Raw genomic sequence first — 9,297 nt, forward strand, 5'->3', positions numbered from 1 at the left:
CCCCTCCCTGCTTGCCTTTCAATGGCAGGCTAAGACGTTTTTATTTAAGCAAGCATTTAAAACATAAGCATGCCATGTTGATTTTTATATTGAGCATGTGTATTGCCTTTTAACTTCTGTTATATTTTTGATGTAATTTTATATTGTTTTTAGAAGATTTTAACTTTTTTATATTTTATTGTAATGTTTTTTTTTAATCTGTAAGCTGCCTTGGATCCATTCGGGGAGAAAAGCAGCATATTAATAATAATAATAATAATAATAATAATAATAATAATAATACATTATCCCTTTTTTTTACAGGAGAGACAAATATTTTATTTTGTTATACTGCAATTATACCCCACTGTTATCCTGGGATGGGAGCCAAGGCAGTTTACAGGTTTTTTTTAAAAAAAAGATTGAATTAAAACCTTATTTTACAAAAGTTATTTTAAAAATAACCGTATTATTAAAGCCCATGGTTAAGATGCATTTAACATATAATTACTAATAAAAGATTAAAAATAAATACAATATAGCACACCACTACCCCATTTCACACACACTGCTGCTAAATAGTTTAAAGCTAAAGGGCCTGCCTAAATAAAAGAGTGGATAGGAAATCCCTATTCCTTGATGTGCCTTTCAATTGACCACCACTGTATTGCCCAGATTAAGTGTCAATTTGGTCACCCTCCAATCCATTATTGACAACAGACAGGTTTAGTACCAACACAGCTTCTTTGGAATTGATGGAAATGAGATTAAAGGCCCTTTCCAGATGGGCCTTACGTGATGTCCTCGTCATGTGCTAGGGTTGCCTTGGGGCGCTCCGCCCACATGAGGCCTAACCCTAAGCATGTGACGAGGGCGCAAACATGGCGGCCTCCCATCCACATGGGAGCCACCATGATTACGTCACACGCGCACTGCCTCCAAATGGAGCGGCGCGCGTGTGACACCCTTGTGCCATCCCAGGCCCCTTATGGTGGCCAAGGCATGGCACAGGAAGGAGCTCCGAAACGGAGAACCTTCTAGGGGAATGCCTCGTTCCCACAGCCACAAAACGGCTGCGGGAACGAAGCCGAGAGAAAGGGGCCGAAAGGGGCCCTTTTCTCTCCTGGCTGCCGCTCTCGGGGTGTCCTGGGGCATGAAGCTCCAAGGACACTCCTTTTCAGGACCAGGGAGGAGTGGCATTTTGCTGCTTCTCCCTGGTCCCCAAAAGCGCCAGATTGTGGTCTTTGGGCTGCCACTGTGGCTGCCCTGGTCCGAAGCCATGCTTCAATGGAGCAGCTGCAGGCTGCCCCAAAGGTGTGGTCTGTACCGTGCCAGAGAGTTGGGTGTCATCAGCATACTAGTGACACTCATAGAATCAAAATCATAGAGTTGGAAGAGATCACAAGGGGCATCCAGTACAACCACCTGACATGCAGGAACTCTCAGTCAAAGCATCCCCCCTCCAGATGGCCATCCAGCATCTGTTTAAAGACCTATAAGGAAGGAGATTCCAGCACTCTCTGAGGGAGCGTGTTCCACTATTGAAGTGTGTTCCAGTGTCAAACAGCCCTTACTGTCAGGACATTCCTCCTAATGTTGAGGTGGAATCTCTTTTTTTGGACCTTGCATCCATTGTTCCAGATCCTGTTCTCTTTAGGAGCAGAAAACAAGCTTGCTCCCTCTTCAATATGACATCCCTTCAAATATTTAAACAGGGCTATCATATCACCTCTTAATATTCTCTTCTCCAGGCTAAGCATCCCTAGCTTCTTAAGCCGTTCCTCATAGGGCATGGTTTCAAGACCCTTCACCATTGTAGTCGCCCTCCTTTGGACATGCTCCAGTTTCTCAATGTCCTTTTTGAATTGTGGTGCCAAGAACTGGACACAGTATTCCAAGTGGGGCCTGAACAAAGCAGAATAGAGTGGCACTATTACTTCCCTTGATCTAGAGATTATACTTCTATTGATGCAGCCTAAAATCGCATTTGCCTTTTTAACTGCCACATCACACTGTTGACTCATGTTCAACTTGTGGACTACTAGGACTCGAAGGGGCGGTGCTTCCGCATTTCATTTTTTCTTCCTTATGTCAAGGGGAACCTTATCAAAGGCCTTACTGAAATCAAGATATACTATATCCACAGCATTCCATTCATCTACCAAACTGGCAATTTTATCAAAAAAGCATCAGATTTGTCTGGCATGACTTGATTCGCTGAAATCCGTGTTGCCTTTTTAGGGATTATGGAATTGCCTTCTAGATGTTCATAGCATCATAGAATAATAGAATCAAATTAGGAGGAATGGCTAATACCCCACAGGAGAGGATCAAAATTCAAAATGACCTGAATAGACTAGATAGCTGGGCCAAAGCTGACAAAATTCAACACGGAGACATGTAACGTACTGCACTTAGGGCAGAAAAATGAAATGCAGAGATATAGGTTGGGTGACACCTGGCTGAATGAAACTACATGTGAAAGGGATCTGGGAGTCCAAGTGGACCACAAATTGAACATGAGTCAACGATGTGATGCAGCAGCTAAAAAGGCCAATGCAATTTTAGGCTGCATCACTTAAAGTATAGTGTCTAGATAAAGAGAAGTAATAGTGCCACTATATTCTGCTCTGGTCAGGCCCCACCTGGAATATTGTGTCCATTTCTGGACGTTGAGAAACTGGAGTGTGTCCAAAGGAGGGCGACTAAAATGGTGAAGGGTCTGGAAACCATGTCCTATGAGGAATGACTCAGGGAGCTGGGGATGTTTAGCCTGGAGAAAAGAAGAGGTGATATGATAGCCCTGTTTAAATATTTGAAGGGATGTCATATTGAGGAAGGAACAAGTTTGTTTTCTGCTGCTCCAGAGAACAGGACCAGGATCCAAGCTGCAGGAAAAGAGATTCTACCTCAACATTAGGAGGAACTTCCTGACAGTAAAGGCTGTTCAACAGTGGAACAAACTCCCTCGGAGTGTAGTGGAGTCTCCTTCTTTGGAGGTCTTTAAGCAGAGGCTGGATGGCACCTGTTGGGGATGCTTTGATTTGGATTTCCTGCATGGCAGGGGTTTGGACTGGATGGCCCTTATGGTCTCTTCCAACTCTACGATTCTATGATTCTATGATTCCTAGAACACATCTACTTCATTAACAGAGCTATATATAAATACATATATTTGAACATTTATATTGCACTCTTCATCAATAATATCCAGACCAGCTTATAAAACTTTACTTAAAATGCTGCAAGAATTATATATACAGTAGCAATAAAAGAAGAACAGCAATTAAAAACAATATAAAAATTAAGACAAAACCATGGTAAAATCCCTGGAATAGAAAGTTGCTTACTTGGCATGGAGAATTCAAGATTGGAACTATCTAGGACCTACCTTATATACTCGTGTATAAGTCGACCTCGTGTATAAGTTGAGGTCAACTTTTGGGGCCAAAAATATGGGTTTTTATATGACCCGTGGATAAGTTGAGGGTCCTACTTAAGGGGGAGTCCAGCTGGGGAGAGGCTGCTGGCGAATGCATGCCCTTGCAAGCCTGTCCCCAGCTAGACTTTCCCCCGCAGAGGCAGCCCAGCGAGGGAGCGGTCTCCAGGGCAAAGGCTTGCCCTGGGAAACCTTTCCTTCACTGGCCTTCCTCTCAGGAGGGAGCCCAGTGAAGGAGAGGTCTCCAGGGCGAAGGCTCGCCCTGGGAAGCCTTTCTTTCACTGGGCTTCCTCTGAGAAGGCTGCCCCAGAAAGCAGAGCTCTCCAGGGCGAAGGCTCGCCCTGGGAAGCCTTTCCTTCACTGGGCTTCCTCTGAGGAGGGAGCCCAACGAAGGAGAGGTCTCCAGGGTGAACGCTCGCCCTGGGAAGCCTGTCCCTTGCTGGGCTTCCTCTGCGGAGGGATCCCAGCCAAGCAGAGACTCCAGGGCAAACATGCGCCGTTCCTAGGCTCTCCCCAACTGGGCTGCCCCTTGCGGAGGCAGCCCAGCTGGGGAGAAGCTTGGTCAAAGACCTATTGCCCCTTGCATAAGTCTACCCAGGATTCTGGAGACTATTTTGAGGCAAAAATTTCTCGACTTATAGTCAAGTATGTACGGTAGTTTCTTTTCACATCCTGGTTTATTTCCAGGTACTTGAAGGAGGCAAGTACAATGGAAAACACATACCCTCCAGCAGTCCTAATTTGGCAGGGAGAATTCTGGTAAATCTTCACTTGTACTACCTTTTCAGCTACTTCAGCTCTCTCCCTCCCTCTCTCACTTTCCTCCTCATCCTCAGCTTACTTCAGTTGTTGCATGCTGTGTTCAAAGTGCAAAAGTAGTTTCCACTCAATTGGCCTAGCTGGGGGGAGAGGAGAGACTGGAATCTTGCTTTCCCAGTTGTCTCAGGCAAAAGTGAACTTGTGCACCCTCTTCTAGTTTGTGTATTTTCCATCTTGGCGACACTCTGTCATTGTTTGGCTCCATGTGTTCCAGTTTTCATCGGTGAAACACTGGAAGTTATGCAATCACCTTCTGTGTGTAATAGTTCCCCCCAAAATTGAGTGAAAAATGAAAAGGATACTCAGAACACATTTGTAGGATCACCCAATGAACCCCTATCTTGGGGGTTCACTGTGTTGGCTTTTACCCAAACTCTGTATTCAAAAGGTACTCATATTAAACCGAATATGTTTGTGTCTCTCTGCGTGTGTCTATGTGGTTAAAACAGTGACATAATTGTTGACTCATTGTGACGAGGGCTATATTTTCTACTTTTATGCCCAATTGTTATATTTCCCCAGTAATGAAAAGCTCATGCTTGTCATTTTAATCTGAGGAAAATGTTATCCCAGAAAAGGATATGTTCACATCTGTTCAAGAAAATTGTCATGAAAACAGTGTACAAGCGCTGACTTGGCTAGATCTTTCATTTGTTCAGAGAACTGAAGTGGTCTGCATATTTTCTGAACATACTGGGAGTATTGCAAAAACAGGAAGACTTTCAAAAGGAGAAGTTTTGTGAAAATAAACTTTAACTGATATCAGAGGTGAAATTGAAAGAGTTATGGGAAATGAATTCTCCAGCCAGTGTCTTTGTTATTGTTAGAATTCCTGCACTGTGTATATCTCATTAGTAACGATTTCCTTCTGTGTGTTTCTTATGTGCACAGGGAAACAGTCTACACAAACCTGGAAGGAATTTCCTGTTGAACCAGTTTGGTGCTGGGAAACAGGTGTGGCTTCTGCTGCAACAGCAGAATGTTTGCTTTCGCCAAGCTTTAGGCCCTGTGACTATTTCGCCCCCTTGTACACCTTTCTCTGAAGATTTAAATAAACCTAAACTACATGATACACAAAATTGTTTAAAACCAGAAGTGAGGGGATCTGATAAGAGCATGCTTGGGTGAATTACTGAATGCAATACTTCAGTTGGATTCCAGAATTAGAAGTCATCTGTATAATGGAAGTGTGGGACATCTAGAGTTCTCCAGATGATGAAGAGCTCTTTCTTATATATTTCTTCACCACTGACCAAGACAGCAGGGGATGGTGAGAGATGGAGTCTAAAAACATGTGAAGGGCCATAAGCTTTTGGGATTTAATACAGTTTCATCAAGTTGTCCTGAATAAACCAAAGCTTTTAAATGATTTTTTTTTCCACTGGAGGAGGGAAGCTATATCCTTTCTCTTCTTTGATGTATATACATTACCCAGAATAGCTTACAACGATTAAAATAATGCAATGCCATGATGAAACAACAATATAAACAAAATAATTACAATAAAAAAGGAGAGAACACCACAAATAAAAAAACTAAGTTAACCAGACAAAATGTAATTTGCCTTGGAAGGAAGCCGCCACTGGAATAAGCACAAAACACAGCAATTGGAAGGAAAAGCCAACAACTTTATTCAAACAACTACAGTCATCCCTCCATATTTGTGGCTTTGATATTTGTGGCTTTGATTATTCACGGATTTCATTAATATGTTCTCTCTAGGACTGTTTAGGTCCTCCAGTACAACTCTGTGGTCAACTTTAACTAAAAGTTGCACTGAAAGACCATTTGTAGCTCCTCCAGTGCCATTCTATGGTCAGTGTATGTTGGACATTGACCACAGAGTTGTACTGGAGGACCTAGAGATTCCTAGAGAGGTGTCCTCTCAGGTAAAAACAGTGTTTTTGTTATTTGCGGTTTTTCCATATTCACGGGGGTCTTGTTCCTCTAACCCTAGCAAATATGGAGGGACAACTGTATAAACAACTATAATGTAGGGTTGGCCTCCAAGCATGAGGTCTGGATCTGCCATACATGAATCACTGATTGATTGATGAACCCAATGCCTGGGCATGGCCAGGCTTCTGGATGACAGAGGGGGCTGGCCAGTTAAGCGCCCATCTGAATTCCACTAACCATCCATGCGATTGTTCACATCTCTGTCCCTTGTCACCGGGGGATGCTGAATCGATGTTGCCCCTGCAATGGCAATACGGCATTGCTCTCAGCACCCCCATGTCCCCTTTGGACTCCCGAACTAGTGCTACGCAGCCCTGGAAACCACACCCACCAGATCCAAGAGCTATACTACTGCCACCGAAGGCCCTGTGAGCCTCCTAATGAGAGCTCTCACAGACAAACCCTCCCTGGGCGATGTAGCCCACAAAAGTCCTGGAATTCCACTTGATCAGTCTTAAAATGGAGGTACAGTACTCACTATAGGCAATCCTAATCCAGGAATGGTAATAAACTCTCCAGTTCTGCATGGGGTCACACTTCCCCTAAAGGACTGTGTTTGTAGCTTGAGGGTGCTCTTGGACTCGTCACTTCAGCTGTCATCTCAGGTGGATGTGACAGCCAGGAGTGCCTGTTATCAGCTTCAGCTGATACACCAGCTACGACACTTCCTGGAATGGGAAAATCTAGAAACGGTTGTACATTCACTGGAAACCTCTCGTCTCAATTTCTGCAATGCGCTCTACATGGGGCAACCCTCATGCCTCATTCGGAAGCTGCAACTGGTCTAAAATATGGCAGCCAGATTGGTTACAGGGAGTTCGAAATTTGAACCTATTACACCTATCTTAAAATCCCAACATTGGCTGCCTATTAGCTTCCGGGCACAGTATAAGGTGTTGGTCATTACCTATAAAGCCCTACATGGCTTGGGTCCAGCTTACCTGAGGGAACACCTCCTCTCATACAATCCTTCCCGCACTCTCAGGTCCTCTGGGAAGAATCTCTTGCAGTCCAAAAAACCCAGACTGGTATTGACTCCCAGAGGACGTTTTCTGTTGCCGCTCCAAAAGTCTGGAATGACCTGCCAGAGGAGATCTGCCATATAACATCATTGGAGGCCTTTAAGAAGGCAATAAAAACGGATCACTTCCAGCAGGCATTCCCAAATTGACCTCCTCAAAATGTTCACTCTCCAGTTGGGAATTATTGTTTTTAATGCTATTTTAAGGTGGGAGGGAGATAGGGAATTGGATTTTATATGCTTTGCTATGTTTTTACTTGTGGTTTCTTGTGTTCTATTTTTATTGTTCTTATGTTTGTTGTTACCCACCTCGATCCAATACAGGGAGAGGCGGAATACAAATAATAATAATAATAATAATAATAATAATAATAATAATAATAATTTATAGATTCCACCAGCATCCCGCAATCTGCTGCAGAAGTAGCCACCCCAATTCGAAAGGAGTGTCCACCAAATTCTTCTGGTGACCTCCTAACTTTCCTCAAGGCCATGCACATTCTGAGACCACTTGGTAAAGTGTAAGCGGTGATCCGTCGGTGTGGATGAAGAGAGGGCCGTGAGAGTGGGCTGCCACATACTTCTGCAGGATAAGGACTGGGCACAGGTGGTAGAAATGCAGCCTTCGCACCATGATGGAAGAACCTTTGCCGTGTTGGTCACAATTGGACCTGAGAAGAACTAAATATACAGCTTTTCCAGCAAACGACATATCGGCGCTGGAAGTGGGCATGAGCTCACCTACCCTCAATGCCCCAAAGAAAGCCCTAACAAAAATGGCTGTGAACAAATTGGCCTCCTTCCTAGAACAGCAGACAGAAGATAGCTGCTCCAAGATCTTGCCAAGCAGCTTGAAACAAATGGGCCTCCTGCCGTCCTTGGTCCTCACATGTGTTCTCCTTCACCCATCCAATATTCTCCTAACCAGAAAAGAAGTGCAAGGATCTTATGGCTCCTAGCTTTGGAGAAGAAGGAGATCCCAGCCAAATGGACAGTCATGGTACCATCCTTAGTACAGTGGCTGGCCATATAGGCCAGTGGGCCCAGATATTAGCCACCCTGAAAAAGGCCCCCAGTTTGGACATGGCTCTTTTGTAATAGGGTGGCAGAACTCTGTGTATCACAGCAACTTTCCAACTTCCCACAGCTCCTCTGGGAAAGGCATGGGCACCAGCTGGCAAAACCTGGCCTCCTGGAAATGAGAGAGTGGTCAACCCACACACCCTGATCATTATGGTCCTCTCCACTCCCACAGATGAAGGCCTAGTGTCTGTGGGCCTCTTTGCCCTTGGAGGGGAGGGGAGGCGTCTCCCGAGCCTCTCCGTGGCCATGGATGGAGGCCTGTTGTCAGTGGGCCTCTCTGCACTGCAGGTGGAGGTGGGCTGTGGCAGCTGCTAATTGCTGCTGCTGCTGCTGTGCTGCCTTGTTGCCCTCCCTGGCATTCCTTTTCCCCGCTTGGCTCTCCTGACTGTTTGTGTTGAGAGCTGAGCTGAAATGGCACTGTGCTGGAGTGCCATGTGGCCGTAAATTGGCCTTTTGACCAATGAGAAGCCAGGATGGGTGAAGGAGACCCACCTCCCAGCCTCTTAGCCAATCTTGGGTGGTGCCAGCCAGTGATGCCGCCCAATCAGGAGGCACCTCCACCTCCCAGTGCCTGCTGAGACTTAAAGTTCCCAGCACTGGGAGGACGTACCTCCCCCTCCCCAAGCCACTGGCCAATCCTGGCTTGGACAGCCCTGTGCACAGCATCCTGGGGCTGCTCTTAGCTGGGAGAACAGCCGGCAAGCCGCGGCTTCTCTGTGCAGTAACCAGGCGGACCTGGTGAGTTGAGCAGCCTCCTTTACTCAACAAAGCAAAAATTTGATGAAAAATAAAAGTCTTAGCATCCCTGCTTCATGTCTCCTCAGACAGCCAGGCAGAACCCCTTCAGAGAGCCCACAGAGATCAATGAGAAGGAGGCTGCTGGCAATGCGAATTTAGTAGGAAACCCAAGCTCTTTCCAGAGGAACTATGGGATAGGTTTTCCAGGGCAGCATCCCCGCTTCATGTCCCTTCAGATCAATGAAGGAGGCTGCTGGAA

This window comes from Sceloporus undulatus, chromosome 5 (assembly GCF_019175285.1).
Source record: "Sceloporus undulatus isolate JIND9_A2432 ecotype Alabama chromosome 5, SceUnd_v1.1, whole genome shotgun sequence".
Taxonomy (NCBI): domain Eukaryota; kingdom Metazoa; phylum Chordata; class Lepidosauria; order Squamata; family Phrynosomatidae; genus Sceloporus; species Sceloporus undulatus.